At 38.5% G+C, this 24,991-nt stretch overlaps 1 protein-coding gene across 4 annotated transcripts in view; it reads right to left on the bottom strand.

Moving 5' to 3' along the window:
• The window catches only part of fam49bb (family with sequence similarity 49 member Bb), a 155,704-nt gene that overhangs the window by 26,579 nt on the left and 104,134 nt on the right, over positions 1-24,991 (bottom strand). Inside the window, exons 2-3 of one of the 4 annotated variants that reach the window (XM_079806185.1) lie at positions 22,087-22,171; positions 3,575-3,652 (exon numbers count right to left, since the gene is read on the bottom strand). The exons of 1 other annotated variant lie outside the window; for it this stretch is intronic. The gene's annotated coding sequence lies outside the window, so the exon portion shown is untranslated. The remainder of the gene's footprint in view (positions 1-3,574; positions 3,653-22,086; positions 22,172-24,991) is intronic. 2 more of the 4 variants (XM_079806186.1, XM_079806184.1) reach the window with 2 other exon arrangements.

The following is a 24,991-nucleotide window of genomic DNA, read 5'->3' as shown; positions in this document are numbered from 1 at the left end:
AATAATACCAAAGAGGCCTAATATTATTCTGCAAGTTTTATGTTCCATCAAATAAAATAGTTTTTTAACAGTTGTGCAAAAAAAGATCCACAATTATCTGAATAACTGCACACAAAATCACAGAATGGTTCTCATTAAGAACATAAGATGCTGCACTGAATAGTCTCTCAATGTCGGTCACTGTTCTCCGGGAAAAATAGCATTTGGGGGGTAAAATATGTGTTTTTTTTGGCAGGGTTGCCTGCTAAAATTCTAATTCCTGGGTCTAAATATTACATAATTGGGGTTGCTTCAACCCGCGGACATGGAAAAACATCCCGGCTTGGCAACACTGCTTGGGGCAGATAAATACCTGCATGCAATCCGCGCAAGCAATGGAAAGCGGCCTTCGTTCGTGCGCCAGTAGTCAAGGGGATTGTCGCTTCTGGCAATGGGTAGTTCAGCTAAGCTATACGTCTCTATTTGTTCTCATACCGCTGACATGCTTAATCTTTGATAGGCAGACGCGTCGCGTGATAACGGCTCGACCGTGAGTGAAACCTAAGCGCTTGCGCACGGATGGGAGGGGCGGGTGACATTCATTTTCGGTTTATGTTTTCGGCTGGTTTTTTTATTTCGGCCCGAAACTGATAATGCCATTTTCGGCCGAACATTTTCGGCGGCCGAAATTTCGGTGCACCCCTAGTTCCGTCAACTGCCCTGGGCGTCTTTCGGCCCCGGGCTATCAGCAGCCCTTATTGTTGAGACCAGTGTTGGGGGTAACTCATTACAAGTAACTTGAGTTACGTAATAATATTACTTTTTCCAAGTAACTAGTAAAGTAACGCATTACTTTTCAAATTTACAACAAAATATCTGAGTTACTTTTTTAAAAAAGTAACGCAAGTTACTTTTTCACATTAATTTGACTGACAGCTCTCCTGCCCCCATGTTGAGAAAAATAAGTGCAGAGGCGTTGTGTGTAAACATGATGGTTATTGTAGTTCCAGACTAAATGTGAGCATTTATTTAACTTGCACAATAAAGATTCTGTACTCCTCAAAATGAATAAAATCAGTACTATGCAAACCTCCAATAATTAAATGTTAAATAAAACAACTATTTTTATGCACAATCTACCTTTATATTTAATTTACCAATGTCTTGCTGCTGACCTTTGATGATGAAATTTACTAGATTTTTTGTTTTTATTGGTAAAACTTTTTTCTCCTGCATCCTATTCTACCATTATCCAGAATGGAAGCACAGCAGAGCAGAGCTGCGCCCTCTACTGTTCATGCGTGAATTTGCATTCTTACCATTTTTATTATTTCAATTTTGGTATGAAGAGGTCTTTACCGTTGCACAAAAATATAACTTTTTTGTTATGAAAAAACAAAACAAAAACAAGCCCAGCCCAGGTGAGAAAAAGTAACGCAAAAGTAACGTAACGCATTACTTTTCTTAAAAAGTAACTAAGTAACTCAATTAGTTACTTTTTAAGGGAGTAACGCAATATTGTAATGCATTACTTTTCAAAGTAACTTTCCCCAACACTGGTTGAGACATGTGACGAGATGACACAACGCGAGATGAGACAACGCGAGATGACAACAAGAGACAAGACAACATAACACGAGACACGACAATCCCAACAACCACCCAGAATGCACTAGCAATCTCTTGGGTTGGCAGATAGCCCTTTTGCCTGGGCACTGACAATCTTTATTTACCTATAAACACACACACACACATACACAATGTCATGACTGACTAATCCGCCTGTCGTAAAAGGTAGCTACATCATACAAAAAGGCTGAACAACACAAAAAGACTGGGTTGTGTTTACTTTCACCTAGTACAAAAGATGACAGAGGAGAGGAAAGCAAACTAGAGGGAAAGGGTCAATCTAGGCCATGACAACAGCAGCGTATTATCCATGATTCCTGCGCCTCTGGCGGGAAGGGAGAGGAGTATAAGAACACACACATAAGCATGCAGGCAGCAAGATGTAGGTCACAGACATGAGTGTTTAAGTGTGTGTATGGGTGTTATATAATGTAGCTGATGGCAAGGCAGGACAATTTTAAAAGGGATCTTAGAAATCTACAGCATGGGACAAACAGTCACTCCTACACGCCTGGCATTCCAATTAACTTTACAGTCATGGGGCAAAGTATAAATAGCAGATCACTGAATGTTTTGGAGGGAATGAGTGAATTGTATTGGCAGTTGGTTTATGTAACTGGTTAGTATGTGGAGAGTCCTATAGTCATATACATTTTCGTAATCAACATCCAAGATTTTACGTTAACAGTATAAGGGAAGGTGTAAAACTGTCACCATTTATTTAAAATACAAATATTCCATGTAGTCTCTCAGTTAATGTGAAATTATAAAGTATAAAAAATATTTAATTTAACTTAATATTAATAACTAATTAATATTATTTATAGAATAATATTACAGTTAATCAAATCATTTTAAATCAATGGATATTAAACTTTTTTTTATTAATTGTAGATAAACTATATTGCTAAATATATTGGGACACCCCTCCAAATGATTGAATTCAGGTGTTCCAATCACTTCCATGGCCACAGGTGTATAAAATTAAGTGCCTAGGCATGCAGACTACCTCTACAAACATTTGTGAAAGTGTGGGGCGCTCTCAAGAGCTAAGTGAATTCAAGCGTGGTATCGTGATGGCTTGCAACCTATGCAAAAAGTCCATTAGTGAAATTTCCTCACTACTAAATATTCCACAGTCAACTGTTAGTGGTAGTTTAACAAAGTGGAAGCAATTGGGAACAACAGCAACTCAGCCACGAAGTGGTAGGCCATGTAAAATCACAGAGCAGGTTCAGCGCATGCTGAGGCGCACAGTGCGCAGAAGTCGCCAACTTTCTGTAGCGTCAATAGCTACAGACCTCCAAACTTCCTGTGGCCTTCAGATTGTCTTAAGAACAGTGCGTAGAGAACGTCATGGAATGGGTTTCCATGGCAGAGCAGCTGCATCCAAGCCTTATATCACCAAGTGCATAGCAAAGCGTTGGATGCACTGGACTCTAGAGCAGTGGAGACGTGTTCTCTGGAGTGACAAATCACACTTCTCTGTCTGGCAATCTGATGGACTAGTCTGGGTTTGGCAGTTGCCAGGAAAACGGTACTTGCCTGACTGCATTGTGCCTAATGTAAAGTTTGTTGGAGGGGGGATTATGGTGTGGGGTTGTTTTTCAGTGGTTGGGCTTAGCCCCTAAATTCCAGTGAAAGGAACTCTTAATGCTTCAGAATACCAAAACATTTTGGACAATTTCATGCTCCCAACTTTGTGGAAACAGTTTGGGGATGGCCCACTTCTTGTTCCAAGATGACTGCACACCAGTGCACAAAACAAGGCCCATAAAGACATGGATAGGCGAGTTTGATGTGGAGGAACTTGACTAGCCTGCACAGAGTCCTGACCTCAACCCGATAGAAAATATTTGGGATGAATTAGAGCAGAGACTGCGAGCCAGGTCTTCTCGTCCAACATCAGTGCCTGACCTCACAAATGCGCTTCAAGAAGAATGGTCAAAAATTCCCATAAACACACCTATACCTTGTGGAAAGCCTTCCCAGAAGAGTTGAAGCTGTTATAGCTGCAAAGGGTGGGCCAACTCCATATTAAACCCTACGGATTAAGAATGGGATGTAATTAAAGTTCATGTACATGTAAAGGCAGGCTTGTATATCATGGCACACCACATGACACTGCTGAAATTGCTTGAAATTTCATGTCAACTAGTAAGTAGTAAGTAAGTAAGTAATTAAACTTTATTTATATAGCAGCACCTATCAAAGATAAAATCAAAGTGCTTTACTAAGTGAAACAATTTAACAATTTAAAACAACAAACATAACATAAAACATAAAAGCCCAATCAACTAAATGCTGTCTGAATAAAAGTGTCTTCAGCTGCTTTTTAAAAGAATCAACAGATTTGGCTACACGCAACGACGGGGGCCGGGCATTCCAGAGTTTAGGGGCAACTGCCTGAAAGGACAGGTCCGATTTTTAAGGCGGTATTTTGGGGACACTCAGGAGATTTTGACCTGAGGAACGAAGAGTACGAGAGGAAAAGTAAAGGATCAACCGGTCTGTGATATATTGGGGGGTCTGTCCATGTAGTGCTCTAAAAGTTAGAACTAAATTTTTATAATCAATTCTGTATTTGACTGAAGCCAGTGTAATGTAAATAAAATTGGTGTAATGTGTGCCCTTCTGTTGGTTCCTGTTAAAAGCCTGGCTGCAGCATTTTGCACCATTTGGAGACTGATTTGTTAAAGCAAGTAAAAAGAGAATTACAATAATCTAAATGTGAAGAAATAAAAGCATGAATTATCATCTCCATGGTAGCTTTGGGCAACAATGTCCTCAGTTTAGAGATATTTCTCAAGTGATAAGTAGTGTATGTCTGGGCTGGGAACATGGCATGGAGAGGGTGTATGCAGATTGACAGGAGACAGGCTGCTGACAGGTGGAAAGTTGAGACATGAAGAGGTAGACAGGTGAACAGGACAACAGAGACAGAGAGTGTCTAGAAGCTGAGGCAAAGAGACAATGGACTTGAGAGATTTGACAAGGAGTGACGCAGGGGTTGAAGTCAGGCGAGTGTCTAAGCTGGGACCAACAGTTACAGGGACTGTACATGAAAGTTACTGATGGTAAACCAATGATCAAACGCACTCTAACCCATACTGACAGAAGAAAGACTCACCTGAGCCAGCATCTCTAACTGATTCAGACATTCACACTTTACAAAAGAGACATGGACACATGGTGAGGGGCAGAGACAGGTTAAAGCCAAACAGAGGATCACGTGGAGGTCAAAGCTTAGCAAAGCTCAGGATTAGAGTTCAAGGTCAGTGGTGTGAGTCGATTATCAATCTCACGAAACAACCACCGAACAGCGCAAAATAACAGATTCTTCCCTTGGCTTCCTTGCAAAGGTTGTGTTAAGTTTTTAGGTGTGCAAAAGTATGCTATAATATATTTATTATATTATATTATATTATATTATATTATATTATATTATATTATATTATATTATATTATATTATAATATAATATAATATAATATAATATAATTAATATAATTAATATAATTAATATAATATAATATAATATAATATAATATAATATAATATAATATAATATAATATATAATGCTTTTGCACCAGCCTTACTCTGTGTTCATACTCATCCACTGTTGGAAAGTTAAGAATAAATGTGATCTGAAACCAAGCCATGCCAAAGATGTACCGCTGCCAAGTGCGCCAACCCCAAATCTCACCCAGCAAACCATTAGGAGTCATTCCAAGGACGGCCATCTCAAAAATCCAATATTGCACCACATTTTCACTGACACAATCATATTTCTTATTAAAACAAATAAACAAACAAAAAAGTAAAATATTTATTTGGAGAAAGCAATCTTTCTTTCAGAGACAAACACAATGTCAAAAGGTTTCTTTTGTGGTAATGTTATCATTGGCTTGATAGAGGTGTAAGAAAGAAAGGAACTAAAAAGATTTCTTTACAAAAATTTAAATAAACATGAATGGAGAACATTTATCAAGGTCCTAATAACTCCTTATGACAACAACAGGGTATGTGGGCCACACTGAGACAAGAGTGAAGATTATATTAGGCGCAGTGCATTTGCTTCTCAGCTTCATTCACAGCGGTCCCAAAGGATGAAGGCGAGCTCCCCATACGAGCTCTTTCCGACAGAGAGAGGCTCTGACCTGGTTGTTTTCTTTTGGAAGCCTCCTACTGGGAGATTGCGTGCTGGAGGAGAGGAGCTACGATGGGATCTGTAGAAGGAGGGGGCAAAGGGGGGGCTCGTCTAAGCCCGCTGGGCACTTACGATTCACTACTGCATTCTGATTGGCTGCATGCAAGTTCTCCTTCTCCTGCACTCCACTGTATCCATGGAGTTGAAAAAAGCTGGTGCTACCAAAAACATGCTGACAGCCAATCAGAAAGAGAACGGCGAGGTGGAGGGGAGTATGAGGGCACTGGAACAGTAGTCCGACTTAAAAGCTTGCGTATGAATACATGAATAGCGATGAGGTAATGCGCCAAAAATGCACAACTAGCGCAATCACGTAATTCTACCAATAACTGACATTCCAGTCTGAGGATGCATAAATACATCATCAATTAACCTAGGTTAAAATGTATATTAGGATGACCTGTTTTTATACCCGCTCCACTATTTTACAGTAATCTAAATGAACGTAGGCAACACAACAGATAACATATAAGGTATGCTGGAATCTGCAGCATGGGAATCCACGTGCTCCGCCATACTACGCTATAGTTGTGGCGGCATAGGAAAAAAACAACAATCACTCCCCTCCCTCAATCCCTCCATCACGTGGGCACGGCCATGGAGTGGCTAACCGGCTGCCTGGGGCATTGAGGGGGAGGGGAGCGAGTGAATTAGTGTGTTTTCATGTGCTTGCTTATTTGAGTGAGTGGATGCAATAATCCAGTTATGTATGTGGTGAAGTATGTGCAGAATTGATCCTCACGGGAGAATATTGCCAGAAGAGCGACACTTAACGTAGCAGCCTTGTCTAAAATCAAATTTATAGAGGCTTAGCCAGTGATTTATGTAATTCAGGCTTAAAATGCACATTTATTGACAATCACTTTCCTTACGCCAAGAGTGTGCCTGTGATATCTGTTAATGTATGCTCCAGTATGAGTAATGTGTGCATGCCTGTGATGCATCATGCAGTGTCACTCTACAGCAGCATCACTTACATCCTTGTCTGCAGTTTTAACTTGACCTAAATTTCCCGGGGCGTGCCGCCACATCGTATTATCCGAATAGCTGGGCTCTGATTTCACCCCGAACCCTTGAAACCCACCCAATCAAACTGGAAATGGGGGAGCAGATACCCTTCATCCGCCCCAAACAACTTGCATGACCTGCCTGACCCTACCCAGCTGAGGTGATGCGTTGAATAAAATGAAGGAATCAAAAGGGTGATGGATGAGGGGAGGGGAAGCGTGCGTTTGTTTGTGACTTGTAACTCCGCCCATGCCGGCCACACTGGAGTAAACAGCCGCTTTAATGCCATCTTCAAGCACACAATCAAAACAAACCGCTGGATAAACCAATGAGGTCGCGGCGCTTTTGAAGGATGTAAGCTATTGGTGCATCCAGTTTGAATGTTACTGCAACAACAACACTGTCAAATGACAACCATGACATTTATAGCTTTGATGTAACCTGCAACATAACAAATAATGACACACAAACAGCGTGGTTTTACTACCGCTCACTTACAATTGTTATCTTTTAAAAATTTGCATAATTCTCAAGTAGGTGGTGGTGTATGGTGATACCCAGAGAGGTTCAGAGTAAGATTTTTGGTTAATCTCTCCTACAATAGGACCTCTTAGGCGCCAATGTACCTCTCACGATCAAAGCCAGAAACCATGGCAACCGAATATCATAAGCCAAAACAGGGCACCTCATCTGAAATGTTGGGAGAAGGAATTTTAAGCCACCCCATTCCAAATGTTTAATCGACAAACATGCATCACTTCCATTTCTGAAGCTGTTGAGATTAACGTAATCTTTCAAATTCCTTTTTTAGTAAAGGAACAATGAGTTACACTTAAGAATAAAGAAAGTTGAGAGACAGAACTTGATGAATCCTGCCTCTTCAATGTCACAGCTAGTGTAACGTCCATGTTCGCTTCAGAAAACAGCAGAACCGGAGAGAATTCATGTGTGTTGGTGTCCTTCTTTTACTGTGAAGGTCTTTAAGATCTGAGAAAGTCATTTGGTGCAAGACAAGCGCAGGAAGTTTAGCCTCTGCATACAGATTAACACTGGCTGTGGCACTTTCGCAGCCTGAAGATAGAGATTTTGGCTATGAAGTTTGCATGTGTAAGAAATACAATGTCTGACCCCTTTTTCAAAGTACTGATGTCCTTTTGTCATTGGCTGACTCACCGCTATCAAATCACACATTTTTTGACATTATTTGACAAAAAGAAAAATGTCAAATGCTTGTTTCAGTTTCTTTTGGTTTTCTTAATTCAGAGTAAGTGTGCGGCAGTCAGGAGAGCCGTTCGTACCGATTGTGAGGGGTGGGGCACTGTCAAACTGTGATGGGATTTTTAGGGGTGTGTACAGCATGAGTTGGATTTATGCTAAGAGGCTTGAGATGGGTTTTTAGGCACAGAGCACCCTCTGCTGAAAGGTGTGTGGAGTAGACCACTCCCTATTCTCTGAAAATAGAATCATATAATAAAATAAAATAAAACATTTATAATTTGCATCAAGAAAATACTAATACCCAGAATTCTTATTCTAGGACAGATTTAAATGCCATAATCAGGTTAGAAAAACGGTAAAGGAAGGTACAAGTTTAAAATGATTTTTAAAAAAAAATGTATTAACCATCGGGAGTTGATTGATCAAATTATCTTGACATTTACACAGCACGGGAATGACAGCATCTGTAAAATGTCTGTGGTATGCATGGGTGGGCGGTAAGTGCAGTGTGTATATGACACACAGTAAATGAAAGAGGAGCTAACCCAATGAATATTTAACTAATCCTTCCTCTCCCTTCAGCTGCATCAACATGTCTCTGAGAGCAGGAACTGACTGACTCACAAAACACACTGCCATCCTTCTCATACTTAAAAGATGTCTCAGATCTCTCTCAGCACCACTTCACCTCATGTCATGTCTTAAAAGGGCAATTATTGCCAAAGGTCAATGGAAAAGCAAAAGTGCACTTAAAACAAAAGTGTATCCAAATTCAAACTGAAAAATGTATATATAGCTTTGTTGAATGGAAACTTCTCTTCATTTACTTTAGTTACTTTCTACTTTGGTTCACCCAAAAATGAAAATTCTGTTATAATTTTCTCACCCTCATGTAGTTCCAAACCTGTAAGACTGTCGTTCATCTTCAAAACACAAATGAAGATTTTTTTAATTAAATCAGATTGCTGTCTCTCCATTGACAGTTATGCAACTACCACTTTGTTGCTTCAAAAAGTTGACAAAGAGATCGTAAAACGAATCCATATGAATTGAACAGTTTATTCCAAATAATCTGAAGAGACACTAACGCTTTATATGCCGAACAAATTTAATTTAGTCTTTTATTCACACATAAACATTCATTAACGCACACATCAAATATGTTAAATAGAAGCTCAAGTGTGTTTGCTTGACGTGAAAGAACCAATGAGATTCCTTGTCGTGTGTTACGCAGCACGTTTGAGCTTCCGCAAAAACCAATGAGGTTTGTTCTTACAACAAGTATGGCTGAGCTTCTATTTATGTTTGCAAATAAATGTTTATAGCTGAATAAAAGCCTAAATTCAATCTGTTCATCATATAAAGCAATCCAGTCTCTTCAGAAAATTTGTACTAAACCGCTCGGTTCACATGGATTAGTTTTACAATCTTTTTATGAACTTTTTGAAATGACAAAGTGGTAGTAGCGTGGACTGCCAATGGAGGGACAGAAATCTCTCAACTTTCATTAAAATATCTTCATTTGTGTTTCAAAGATGAATGAAAGACTTATGGGTTTGGAACAACATGAGGGTGTGAGATTACAGTTTTTTCTCGGTGAACTAACTAACTTTCTCTTTAAGTCCTACATCCACAGCTTTGGTATGTGTAGTCAACTATATAGGCATCATTTATGCCTATAAATGGCATAAATGGCATAAATGCCAGAAATCCCCCCCCCCCCACCCCCAAAAAAACAAAAAACACTTTTATTGTTAATTTATTATTTATTCTCATCGTGATTTTAGTTGCCTACCCCATTATGGAGTTGTTTCTTTCCCTCATCTGACAGAGAACTAATGTCTTGTAGATCTTGGGAAAGACACGATTGTGATTGTCAAAACATTCTAGGGCCTTTCTAGGGTTGGTCACTAATGTCCCCTCTTCACTGAGTTGGAAGTGCCCAGCTAGTGACAGGTGGTAGTACAATGGCATTCAGAAATATCTCAGAAAAGTGGCTCTGGAACCACGGATACACTCTTAAAAATAAAGGTTATTTGGCGGGGTGTATGGTTCCATGAAGAACCTTTAATATCCAAAGAACCTTTCCATTGCACAAAGGTTCTTTGTAGTGAAGAAAGGTTCTTTAGACTATAAAATGGTTAGAAAAAAATGGTTCTTTAAAGAACCTTTCACAAAACGGTACTTCAGGGAACCGAAAATGGTTCTTCTATGGCATCGCCGTGAAAACTCCTTTTTGGTTCTTCCTGGAACCTTTATTTTTAAGAGTGTACCTTTATTCAGTTCAGATCGGATTCAATCATCTGAGTCAAGTCAATGTACAGTATATTTTTTTAGGAATGAAGAGCGTTACTAAAATAATATATGAGCAGTTTAGAAGAAAGAAAAAAAAAACACTGATGAAAGTGTCTAAAACCCAGAAACAAAACGCTGCAAAGGACAATAACTTATACGTTTGCAAATGGCGCCACCTGGTGTACAAAATAAGCAATTACTTTAACAATCCAACACCACCAGGGTAAAACGCAAATGTGCATTACACCAACCACTACTGTAATTTTAATTTAGAAATACCATGGCAGAAAGCTCAAAATCAAGTGAATAAAACACTGTTCCATTTTAACGGCAAGAGACTGGTAAGCAACAGAGTTTATTTACAACACACTAGATTCATAGATTTTCCCTGTAGGACAATAAAAGAGCCAAAACCATGAACCATGTCCAGAGACCAGAATATTAGCAATTTGTGATGGACAGTTGATTTTAACAACATAGCTATAGTGAGGTACTAAAAAGCATTCAAAACATTTTCTCAACCACAGAAACGGTACATGGAAACCACCCAGAACACCCTTGATTTGTGGCAGGGCAGACATTCATACTACAAATATCTGCATATTCCACTCTGTCAATCGGGGTTCTCACACTTTTTTGACCAATGCATTTTCATGATGTCCAGTCGTTCATGACTCTTTCAGTCAGTCAGGATAACTGATTTTTTAAAATCATTTTACAGAGATAAAGTATTGCATTACTTTTTAGTTGAATAGATTCTTAACAATGACTCATAACTAGAATCAATTATATGACTGTTCAAAAGTTTGGGGTCAGTAAGATATTTTTATGTTTTTGAAGTCACTAGGCTCACCAAGCATAAAAAAAACACAAAAAAAAACAGTACAATACTGTTTACTACTTTAGTGTCACATGATCCTTCAGAAATGATTCTAATATGCTAATTTTGAGCTCAATAAACATTTCTTATTATTTTCAGTGTTGAAAACAGTTGAGCTGCTTGATATTTTTGTGGAAACCATGATATATTTTTCAGGACTTTGATGAATAGAATGTTCAGAAGAACAGCATTTATTTGAAACAGAAATCTTTTTTTAACATGACAAACATCTTTATCATTACTTTTGTTCAATTTAATGCATCCTTGCTGAATACAAGTAATAATGTTTGGTACAGGTCATGTTTGTAAATGAGAAGTGGTTCTCAAACAGTTTACCTGGATAAATAAAGGTTAAATAAATAAATAAATAATAAAGGGTTAGTTCATCCAAAAATGAAAATTGTCAAAAATGAAAATTCTGTCACAACAAATTATGTCGTTCCAAACCCGTAAGATCTTAATTTGTGTTCCGAGATCACAACCCGAGAGCTCACTGAAACGGACCACTAATAGCTCACTAAACAGCTATTTAATTACCACTTTCAAGGTCCAGAAAGGTAGGAAAGACATCATTAAATTAGTCCATGTGACTCCAGAGATTCAATCGTAATGTTATGAAGTGGCGGGAATACTTTTTGTGCGCAAAAAAAACAACAAAAAGAACAACTTTATTCAACAATCTCTTCTAGTCTGTGCCAGTCTCCAATGCTGTTGACGTAGTGTAACAGTGCAGTGCTTCCGGTTTCTATGGCAGAACGGCAGCTCACCATTGGCTATCTCCTGCTTCAGCATCACACACATACGCTGCACTGTATTTACTATGTCAACAGCATAGGAGACTGGCACAGACGAGAAGAGATTGTTGAATAAAGTTGATATTTTTGTTTGTTTTTTGCATACAAAACGTATTCTCGCCGCTTCATAAAGTTAGGGTTGAACCACTGCAGTCATATGGACTATTTTAACAATGTCTTAACTACCTTTCTGGGCCTTGAAAGTGGTAATTTAATTGTTGTCTATGGAGAGGTCAGAGAGCTTGCCGATTTCATCAAAAATAGCTTTATTTGTGTTCCGAATATGAACGAAGGCCTTTCGGGTTTGGAATGACATGAGAGCGAGTCATTTATGGCAATTTTCATTTTTGGGTGAACTAACCCTTTAATTTCTTTCAAAATAACAATTTTTAAAAGATTTTATTAATTTTATAACCATTTCAGACCTTCCCTGGGCAGTAGGAAGGATGGTCGAGACAAAGGTTTAATTATAACCAGAATTTGTATACACATGTGGAAGAGACTTGTTTTCGGTTTCAATTGTTTTTTAAATAACCAGCTATCTAGTAACTAATTTCTAATCAAAATGCAGATGGACAGTCTGTAACTGTCAAACAGACAGTCTAATACCGCCAGACATCTGAAAATAATCAGGCATTAATCGTACAGTTATTCCAACAACAAATAGCCCAGAGCAATCGTGTAAATCCTATTAAAGTGGTGAATCCTCTTGTAGAGGCAGTTTTCAAGATTACCAGACAGTGGCAGCATTGGCTGATATGCAGGGGGAGGGGTTGACACTGTTAAAGATGACCTCAGGCTCCACTGCTAGACACATATAATCCACCCTCGCCTTGCAAAAGTACAAGGCGTTTTCATTGGCTACCAGCCACAAGATTTGAAATAATCCAAATGCATCTCCTGTAACGCACAACATCATGATCTGCTGAAATGAAAATGTGTGTGCATTTTATGAATTAGGTGTCTGCTTACAGATAGATGTTAGATGAAAAGGGTGTGTTCTCTACCTCAATGTCAGCAATTATGTGTGCACCAGCTTGTCAAGGTATCCATGGAAACAAAGGCAAAAATAAATATGGGTGGTTAGGGGCAGGAAATAATAAAAATAAAATAAATTGGGGGAGGAAAGACGCAAGCTAAAAAAGTCATAAGGGTGGAGGCATGTCATCTAAAAAGTTGTGGTAGTCTTCCCTATTGTGATGTATATCAAGGTGAAACAGTTTCTTGAACAAGAAAAACTGTGGGCCAGTCATTTGCTATTGCTGCGATCTCGTGATTGACCAGTTGCTTGAGGGAAGAGGCAAGAGGGTATTCATCCGTACCGAAGACATCACTTCCGCTATGCTGGCCGACATTTTTGTGTCTGACATGGCAACGAACACAGGACATTCTAGATTTGATTCTAGAGACGATTTTAAATTTTTTTTGTGGAAAAAAACATCCGTTATTGGCTGTGATCCTTGTTTATTACCTCCAACTGTGTTGTCCCTTAATTTCTGCGACACCAACGTACTTTTCCAGACATTTCTACAGTCGCTTCCCTTGAATAAGGTGCATATACAGTATCTTGTACATCAGTGGTCAGCAACAGGTGGCCCGCCAGCAATAATATCTGGCCCGCGCCCGCAGCCAGATTATTTTGATAGCGGCTGGTTCTGAAATAGATCTGTCATGGTAGTGTAACGGAGGCCAGCTAGTGAGAGCTGTGCAGGTAAATCTCCCTCTCCTGATGTCAAGAGACGCTCTAGTGACCTACGTTAGAGGTTGCAGCCTTTAGCCTCATTATTAGAGCGTCCGACTCCCATGCGGAAATGACCCGGGTTCGAGCACCGCTTGGATTACTTTTACTCACTATCAATTTGTCTTTAGTGATTTTGCCTTCAAAAAAAGCATGAGAACGTTTTTGCAGCAATGTTTTATTTTGGGATGAATTGAGAGCTTTTAATTTTCTGAAATTTCTGAAAGACATTCAAAAGGATCGCTAGAAACACCTCTAAAATATCCGTCATGAAATGTGTGGTATGATAAAACAAACAGTGAACCATTGAAACGTTTGCTTATGACGCACCAACACGTGAACAACAACAAATCAAATTCAGCTTCCTTTTTTATCAAAAATATTGACAGCACAACCAGCAAAAAAAAAAGGTGCCATGCTTCATCTCGTGGTGCCGTCTAATATTATAATCTTTACGAACAGCGACAACTTCGTTGCAGATAAGACACACCGGCTTTGCATTCACAAAACCAGGTAGGATGAACGCATAACTTTAGTTGTCTTTCCGTTCTTCTTTGTATGCCCTATTTTTGCTGTCGACTTTCCTCTTTAGACTCTTTGATGGTGCCATTTTCTCTCACCGGCTAGCTTAAATGTTAACATCACTCTGCATGCGATGTACTCGCGTACCTCCAGCACGCAAACAATTTTAAAAAAAATGCAGTTTAGTACATGAGGATGCCAAGAAATAATTCTGAGTGTAAAAGTAGGCTAGGTCAAATAATTATTAAAATAAGTTAGACTCCATTGTGTAACAAGCGAATTAATTAAAATTATTATTCATAATATGGAAAGAGGAAATAAAACATAGTTCATTAAGAGCATGACTCAAACATGCCATTAATGGGCTTATTCAAGTCCTCTTTTATTTTTTGAGTTATTTTTATCCATTCTGCATCTCCCACATATGTGTGTTTTAGCAAGTTGGTGAATGAAGATACTTAGGTTACGTGTCACTACTGCTTTATTCATTTATCCAATTTATCCAACAGCTCACTACCAGTTACAAAAGACACTGTAACATTATGTCACAGGAAATTCTAGTTGTATTTTTCATCAATTAATTTCTTAAATTATCCCTTGACTAGGGCTGCACGATTTGGGGAAAATATCTTATTGTGATTATTCTGGTTAAAATTGCGATTGCAATTTAAAATGCGATTATTATAATTTTTTTATTTTTACAAATGCAAAGTGTGTATATAACATTTTGTGCTTATATATTAATATGACTAATAATAATTATTATGATTAATTTTATTGCTAAATAAAAATATTACTATTACAATAACATTTTCATTATTACAAATTGAAAATAGAGCATTTAAGAATAAATATAACAATATAATAATAATAATAAATAATATTTTACAGAAAACCTATTTTACGAAAATAATTATGGGTTACCTATTAATATGCAGACAGCCTATGACTAAAAATCATTAGAAAGGTCTAAGGATTTATTGTAAACAAATATATAAAATCTGTGCTTTTTATCTGTGATATCAATTTCTTAAAGTCTATGTCTTTAATATGAAATAAGAGCCTCTTATGCATCCACTGTGGGGATTAAAACTCCTGTACATTGAAGAAAAACATATGGATTGTCATGTAAATTTCTACCCCAAAATTTTAATTCATACTGGAAGCCAGAGGGCGCTCTCGAGCAGAAACGCCACACATACGCCTCAGAAGTGTAATCGTTTTCAGGAAATCCCTAATGTGAAGCTCGCAAGGGGGTAATCCAGCCCCTGGAAACCGTACCTTCCATAGGCGCGGCCATTGCTAACCAAGCCATCACCTGCTATTAGCATCCCATTGACTCCCATTCATTTTGGCCTCACTTAGACAGTGAATATCTTTACATCTGAGGCGTTTAAAGACTCCATTCGTCCATTCCTTTTTTCTAAACAAACACGACGATGTATAAAAGGCTCCATAACCTTGTATCTTACACTATCGCCCCGTTGAAGCTGTTTTGGTAAAATATAGGCTAACGGTAGGGATGTGACGGTGAGGAAATTTTCCCACCGGTTAATTGATGTGTGACAACACCGGTAATACCGGTATCACCGGCGGAGGCTTTTAAATCACTAATTCTATCTAACCGAAAGTAACATGCACAAGACCGCTCTAAACTGAAAACGCGCCAGTGCGCACACACCGTGAATGACAGCTCGTCTGTAAATGCGCGCTCTGTGAGGCCATGGGTGCGTCTCAATCAGTTGTTTTTTCAAATGCACGTTATAATAAGCGACTCAAACTCGAAGTGCTTTCAGACAGAGCAGCGGTTACTGCTGATCACAGAGCTGATCTTCACTAAGACGCTGGGCATTTATTTATTTAATTAAAAATCGCAGCCTTTGCGCTTTCATAATCGCACATAAACCAAATCGCGATTGCGGTTCGATTTCGATTAATCGTGCAGACCTACCCTTGACTATGTTCTGGCCCGCCATCTATTGGCAATTTTTTTTTGATGCCAAAACATACTTGCCGACCCCTGTTGTACATAATCCATTGCTATACACATACAGAGAAAGTGTTATTGCCTAAAATAAAATACAATACAATAGCTAAATGCAAACACTGGACAACATTACTTAGGGCTACATATAAGGAAACAGACACACAACATAGCCAAAAAGTCAGTTACTAAAAGGCATTCAACACATCTTCTCTAACACAGAAATGGTACATGGAAACCACCCAGAACACCCTTGACTTGTGGCAGGGCATTCACATTCATACTACGACTATCTGCATATTCTACTCTTCCCACACTTTCTGACCAAAGAATTTTGATTTCCAGTCATTCATAACTCTTTCAATCTGTCATGCGCTAAATTATTTTTAAAATAGTTTTATAGAGATATCAAGTCTTTTTAGTTGAAGAGATGCTTAACAACGAAGAATAACTAGAATCAATTACACGACTGTTCAAAAGTTTGGGGTCAGTAAGATTTTTAAATACTTTTGAAATATAAGTTAAAAACAGTAATATTGTGAAATATTACAATTTAAAATACTGTTTTCCACTTGAGTGTCATAAAAAGTCATAAGTGTGGAGGCATGTTGTTATATAAAAAGTTGTGGTAGTCTTCCCTATTATGATGTACATCAAGGTGAAACCGCTTCTCGGACAAGAAAAACTGTGGGCCAGTCTTACCCATCGGAATAATTGATTGTTTGCTATTGTTGCGATCTCATGTGAGTGACCAGTTGCTGGAGGCAAGAGGTTATTCATGGGTACCAAAGACGTCACTTCCGCTATGCTCGACAACATTTTTGTGTTCGACATGGCAATGAACACAGCACATTCTAGATGAAACGATAAAAAAAAAAAACGCTATTTGGAAAACAACATCTGTTATTGGCTGTGATCCTTATTTTCCAGACGTTTCTACAGCAGCACCCCCGAGAATACTTTGTATCTTGTACATAATTAAGACCATACACCAGAGAAAGTGTTACCAAAAAAATCTATTGCCTAATAGATTTTTTTTTAATAAAATACAATTCAATAAAATACCTAAATGCAAATAAGTCATTGGACAACATTACTTGAGCTACATATAAATGCATGCATGTGCCATGGATAGATAAAATGAAGTAGCCTCCGCACGGAAAATAAGGAAATTGTTACTTCTGAAAATAATACGAGAACAATACAAGTGCTATTTTTTAAAAAATAATGCAATGTTTTTTTTTATTAAAATATTTTTATTATTACAGTAATAGTAAAATCTTTTGATTAAAGATTATGAGGGCAAAAAATATAATAATAATGATGTGCATGATAAATCATCTAGCGGAAGCTAGATATTTTATTTTATAAAGTTTTAAATATGGATATTTTTCTTACAAAACCCCATCGATTCGCTTCAGAAGTCCTTTATTAACCCCTCGGAGCCGTATGGAGTACGTTTATGATGGATGAATACACTTTTTTGAGCTTCAAACTCGTGAGCCCCGTTCACTGCCATTATAAAGCTTGGAAGAGCCAGGATATTTATTAATATAATTACAATTAAGTTCATCAGAAAGAAGAAAATCATATACACCTAGGATGGCTTGAAGGTGAGTAAATCATGGAGTATTTTTTTATTTTAAAGTGAACTAATCCTTTAAAGCTACTGAATGGGTTAGAATAATTGTTAATTTTTGTTAATTATTTGTTTATGGGTCATTATCGAGCTTTCTGTCCACTTTAAAGGGTTAGTTCACCCAAAAATGTAAAATGAAAAAATCATAATTTAATCACCCTCAAGTTGTTCTAAACCTGTATGAGTTTCTTTATTCTGTTGAACACAAAAGAAGATATTTTGAAGAATATGGGTAACCAAACTTATGGTCTCTATTGACATTCTTGTACTATGGAACCTTCTTCAAAATATCTTCTTTTGTATTCAACAGAATAAAGAAACTCAAACAGGCTTAGAACAACTTGAGTAAATGATTGCGGAAATTTTTTTTTGGGGCGTACTACCACTTTAAAACAGACAGACAAAGCATTGCAGTAAGATTGCATTTATTGTGACTTGCCAGTTTGTTGAAAAATAATCGTCAAAGCCCTAAAACAGACAATCATCATAATAGCAATTATTTCTTTGACAATTAATCATCAGCCAAAAATGTCATAATCATGACAGCCCTAGCCCTAATAATCGACAATGCATTTCTAATGTATAACTTCTAAGCATTCTTGCCCACCCGACTGAAGACTGGCACGCATTCAGTACCCTTCTCCATGAAACCACAAAAGGCTTTAGACTCCCCTCCATCATGCATATAAATGGGGCCACCTTCTGTAAACTCTGACACTTTGATTACATAAGCCATCATCCTAGAGGAACAGGAAGCTGCATTACTCAAGCCCTCTTTATGTCCCACAATGCTGTTCACTTCCGTACTAGCCATGTTACACAATCTGGCCTCACATCTCTGTTGGGGACAAAGTGCAAAGCAAGACGTTTTCTCTCTTTTATTAAAGCTTGAAAAACAATTGTGACAGCTTAAACGAAAGAACCCAAAGCTTATCTCAACGCTCAAACCAATCACAAATGCTAAGACATATGATAAACACAAATACTGCTTTGCACCTGCAACACATCAACAGCCATAAGGGCAGGAAGACTCCACATACCAGAAAACACAGAACCAAGAATGTCACACACCCCAATCCAACAGCCCAGAGCAGAATCACACGAGAGCTTGAGCTCACCAGGACACCCAGAATGCTGAACTGACAAAAGAGACTCATTGCTAAGATATCAGGGGAATGCAGGAGAGAGGAAGTGGTTTCTGGACAACTGGACTGCAGTGTCATTCTGATGTGAAGGTCTTGGAAGTCTGCAATACACTCAATGAAAACGGAACATATTTACATGTTCAAGATACAGCACGTTAAACACTGTGTCCAAACCAAATGTAATGCAATAAAACAATCAAATTATTTTTTCCTAACCAGCATTGTGCATGAAGTAATTTTGACAGTCAAATCGGTAGCCCCACCCACAATAAAATCTAATTGGTTCAAACTTCTGCTCTGCATGTTTGTATTTTAAATGTCAAATATGTTAACAGTTGGTGCAACAAACTTGGGGGCCTATCATACACACGGCGCAATGCGAAGCCAGGCGCAACAAGTGTTTTTTGCTAGCTTTAGCCTGACGTAGTTATCATTTTCACGTCCAGCGTCACGTTGTTTAAAGGGTAACTAAACCCTAAACCAACTTTTTTTAGTTAATGATCTGCAAGACTGGGGCTTTATTAATGCTGTTCATTGATTCGATAAAATGTTTTGACATTTGGGTATAAAGTGTTTTAATTCTATAATATATGGTGTAACACCGTCAAAGTGCTGCCCTCTTAAGGTTGAACGGTGGCTACTGCAGTTGAATTTTCCTATTGGACGTTGTAGGTCATCGTGACGTATGATGGTTCTTCCAACGGCTCACTACACACGCCCCTGGCACGAGCTCACCACACCCTCAGAAATGTTTCCCCCAATCACATGATGAGAACGGCTTCACTCCAGAATGAACTCTCATGTTACATGAAGTAGAAACAGTATGAATGAAACTTACTTGACACTTGCTTTAACATTGTAATGAAGAAAATGCGGTTAAATAATGCAGTTGTCAGTACACGTCAGGATTTTCTTGCGATATTATTGCCGTCCGTCACGTGTACAGATAATTTTCATACATGAGACGCACTTTCAAACCCTGACACGCAAGTGGTTGCCGTGGTAACGAACAATACCGCAACGTGCTGGCGTACGGTCTTACTTTTATTAGAGGAAATCTGTTTATAATAGGCTATTAGGTTAGAACTTATTGGTCCTGCGCTGCTTATTGATTCAGTTAATTTGAATGAAAATACATTGTATTTATCTGATCTATTTTTAGTGGCATTCAGTATAAGGATTTGACTGTTCATAGATTAGGTCAGTTGTCTCATTCTCTCTTGCGCTGCTGCTTTGCTAGCATCGTCGGCATCGGGAGCTAACGCAGGCTCGCATTGATAAGGCTCTCTCCCTGTGTCCACAGACAATTCACCCTCCTCTACTTCAGGTGAAGGTGGGGGAGAATGACCGCTCTGTTGCAAAGCTAGTACTGGCGTCACTCCAGTCATTCTCCATTTTTGTGACTCGCGAGTCAGACAGGTGTCAATCAATCCGTCACTGCGGGTCTCAGGTTCACGCCCTCCGCTCAGTCCCGCCCTCGGTTCATCCCCTCTGTCTCCGCTGGGCTCTGGCCACTTTTCCAGCATTTTTCAAATATTGCCAGTGGGTGGAGTTAAGCGCTGAGCTGGGATTTAGTTACCCTTTAAATAGCAAATGCACTCGCGCCCATCTGTTTGCCTATGGGCTTGCTGGTCTGAATATGCACACAGGGATGCAGCAGCACACAAACATTTTTAAATATTAGAAAATTAAAGGATTCCTCTCTGGAGAAGCGTTCAGTCTTTTTGCTTGCAAATTCCGCCATTAAAATAGCGAATCCGCCATGGTGCAAGCACAACTGGATTTTAAAGGGAATGGGAGATGAGACTCTGGTTTATTGCACGTTATGCCCAAAACACACCCATGACTCAATAAGAGACTAGGTACAACCCTTTTGGACCATGAGCCTGGCGTGCTGACTGTTTTTTCCATTGTTAAACTAGCAAAAGTGGATTCAGACTATACAATAGTTACTATGCAAATTAAAGCATAGTAATTGTAATATGGCAGTGATTTTAAAGGGGTCATATTTTACAAGTACCATGTTAATAATGTATGTGCAATTGCAGAATGAGCTGATTTTGTAGTTTAGTTTCAACAGATACTTAATTTTGGTTCTGAAATTTAGAGATATCAAAAAGCTTATTGTATTTAAGTAAAGGGCTTTTCAGACTGTGCTTAACCCCGGGATACATAGTCATTCTACACACTGCTTTTAACCCCGGATAAAGACACGTTTCACACTTGTCATTTAGAAGCGGGGTTAGCACCACTTTTGCCCTGTTAACCCTGCCAAACTTTTACAGTGTGAAATCAAGCGTTTTTAGAAAGTTACAGCTAGACACTTAACATTCTAGACAACCAATCGTCATGTACTCATATTTGCCTGCTTTGGACAGTCAAATTCGATATAATGTAATTGAATATGTTCACATTGTATATAAACAGTAATTTCAGCGCTTGAGAGGAAAAATGTCAAATGCTGACAGAAAAGGCAACAATTTGAGTTAAATAGAGACCGTTCTCATGTCCGCGTTTTCTATTATATGTCACAAGCTTCTGATCATATTTAATCTTTTGACATGTGCACACTGCACGAATATACAAGTTTCCCCGCTTATGTTGCATACCCAACCAACCCTTACAATCCGAAAGTAATTTTAATCAGATCTGGCCAATTAATTCTGGTTGACGTGGTTACATGTGCCTTTTCTATTACAATTGTGCTACTAGTACGATTACAATTGGATTATTAGTGTCCATCATGTAAACGCAGTTTATTTCAAGTGTGAAAAGCCCTTAAGTGTATTCACACTACTGTTCAAAATTTGCATTAAATTGATCAAAAGTGACACTAAAGAATTTTACAATGTTACAAAACAATTTAAAATACATGAATAGCAGTGCCTTCTTATTAGGCTAATTATTCTAGATAAATTATTACAGTTAATACACAAATTTTAACAAAACAGTTTGTTCGGTTTCAGGTTTTAACAAAATAGTTCAAAATAGTAAAATAACTGCACAGTAGTTAATAGAGCTGTGATTGTGTGTGGAGATGCTTACCAGCAGAAAAGCAGAAGGGAGGTGACAGAAGGGAGGCCTACCCAGGCACTCGCCAAGGTCGCAATCCTACAGAAATACTAACAATCTGCAAAAAGAGAAGAGAAAAAGAGTTTTCATTATCACAGCTAAAAAAAAGCTAAATAAAAAGAAACAGAGCTGTGGCATCAATGACGGAATGTGCTTTTGAGCAGTATTTCTCCTTTCCAATTCCTCTAAACATTTGTCATTTGGAACAAAATATGGAAATATACTTCAACATATAATGCGATATACATTTCCATATATGGGAAACTAGTGCTTATATTTTTCAATATACTGCAATATATGCATTGACCATATATGGCTATATATTGATACATATAAAATATTTAGAAATGAAGACAAAAATAGCATTGCATGTAATATTCATAACGTTTTATCAGCTTTACCAGCCAACTTAAAGTTTTATCCTTTATTGTGTACATATATTGCAAAAACATTACAGTTACAGCAAGAGTTACAGCAGATTTTTAGTTACCAGCAAGCTTTGCTTCTGACTGTTAAAACTGAAATGTTAAAATTAAGTGTTTTTTCACATGTTTTGCTCAATATAATATAGGGGGAGATCGGTTAGTGTCTTGAGTTGAATTATTTTGTATTTAAAAGGTTTTCTGGTATGTTTTTGCAGTACTGAAGATTAGAGCCTGTGGTTAGGTTGACGATTGGCTGAACACCATTAAGACTATATTAAAAAAGTAACAGCTGCGCTCTCTTCAGCACAGTGATCGTCTCTTTGCTAAAGATTTTAGTACAAGCAGGTGTGCTTGTGCTATTGTTAACTAGCTTGAAAATATGAAACATTTATAATGCAAGTAAATATATTTATATAAGAAATATATTACATTATACATTTCTCTATATATGCGTGTTTACTGCGCTGAGTAAATACGCAGATCAGGCATAACATTGTGACCGGTGAAGTGAATAGCACTGATTATCTCTTAAATCATGGCACCTGTTAGTGGGTGGGATATATTAAGCAGCAAGTGACCATTTTGTCCTCAAAGTTGATGTGTTAGAAGCAGGAAAAATGGGCAAGCGTAAGGATTTGAGTGAGTTTGACAAGGGCCAAAATTGTGATGGCTAGACAACTGGGTCAGAGCACCTCCAAAACTGTAGCTCTTGTGGGGTGTTCCTGGTCTGCAGTGGTCAGTATCTATCAGTAGTGAACCGGCAACAGGGTCATGGGCATCCAAGGCTCATTGATGCACGTGGAGAGCGAAGGCTGGCCTATGTGGTCCTATCAAACAGATGAGCTACTGTAGCTCAAATTGCTCAAGAAGTTAAATCTGTTTCTGATAGAAAGGTGTCAGAATGCACAGTGCATCGCAGTTTGTTGCGTATGGGGCTGCATAGCCGCAGACCAGTCAGGGTGCCCATGCGGACCCCTGCCCATCGCCAAAAGCGCCAACAGTGGGCACGTGAGCATCAGAACTGGATCACAGAGCAATGGAAGAAGGTGGCCTGGTTTGATGAATCAAGTTTTCTTTTACGTCACGTGGCTGACCGGGTGCGTGTGCGTCGCTTACCTGGGAAACACATGCCACCAGGATGCACTATGGGAAGAAGGCAAGCCGGCAGAGGCAATGTGATGCTTTGAGCAATGTTCTGCTGGGAAACCTTGGGTTCTGCCATCCATGTGGATGTTACTTTGGCACATTCCACTTACCTAAGCATTGTTGCAGACCATGTACACCCTTTAATGGAAATGGTATTCCCTGGTGGCTGTGGCCTCTTTCAGCAGGATAATGTGCCCTGGCCACAAAGCAAAAATGGTTCAGGAATGGTTCGAGGAACATAAGAATGAGTTTGAGGTGTTGAATTGGCCTCCAAATTCCCCAGATCTCAATCCAATCGAGCATCTGTGGGATGTGCTGAACAAACAAGTCCGATCCATGGAGGCCCCACCACGCAACTTACAAGACTTAAAGGATCTGCTGCCAATGCTAACATCTTGGTGCCAGATACCACAGCACACCTTCAGGGGTCTAGTGGAGTCCATGCCTCGACGGGTCAGGGCTGTTTTTGCAGCAAAAGGGGGACCAACACAATATGTTATGCCTGATTGGCGTATATCTGCAATATATTATACACATGCAGTGCCATATCTTATTACATGTACATCTATATATTATGAAGTGTATTACTTATAAAATTACACATACATGATGATATATTAATGTATTATTCAATATATTTTAATATATTAACACAACACATTATTCAGTATATTTAAAAAAAATATACCGTTACATAATTTAATATATGGATCATTCAAATAAAGGGAAATATATTTTCTATCCGTAAAGCCTATTCAAAGACTAGAATAAACCTTAACACTAAAAAAACAAAGTATTCTCACAATCGAATCACTAAACGTTAAGTTCCTGATTTCAAACTTGCTTCAGACTTCCTTGAACTTCATGTAGGTTTGTTATACCACACCTGAATCATTTACCCATTACCACAGAAACAAACAGTGTCGTCTTATGTCAAATGCATCAAAACAACTACTGTGCACACTGCACAGCTTTGGTCTAATGGCTGCAATGAATCATCCCCTCATCATACCACACAACCTGCAGATGTGTGGTTTGATTGGCGCACCGGACTTGCTAGATGTGTGATAATTATGTTCTTAACATTCAAGATGACTTTACCCCCTCTTCATGTAATGCCTGTAGGCTGTAAAACTGCCCCAGTGGTAAAAGCGCTGGGAGGTGCTCTGGCCACTTCCTCTTGTGCAACACTTCCTCCCATTCACGAGAGACTTCAGCTTTCCATTGTGCTTGCTGGCTTCACTCTTACCTTGTCAACCATTTAGTGCTGTTATTTTACAAAGCCTAACCCAGATAGACATCGCTGT

Source organism: Gobio gobio (genome assembly GCF_949357685.1).
Source record: "Gobio gobio genome assembly, chromosome: 23".
Lineage (NCBI taxonomy): Eukaryota > Metazoa > Chordata > Actinopteri > Cypriniformes > Gobionidae > Gobio > Gobio gobio.
The sequence above is the reverse complement of the archived record's forward strand: the minus strand, read 5'-3'. Positions and strand labels throughout refer to the sequence as shown.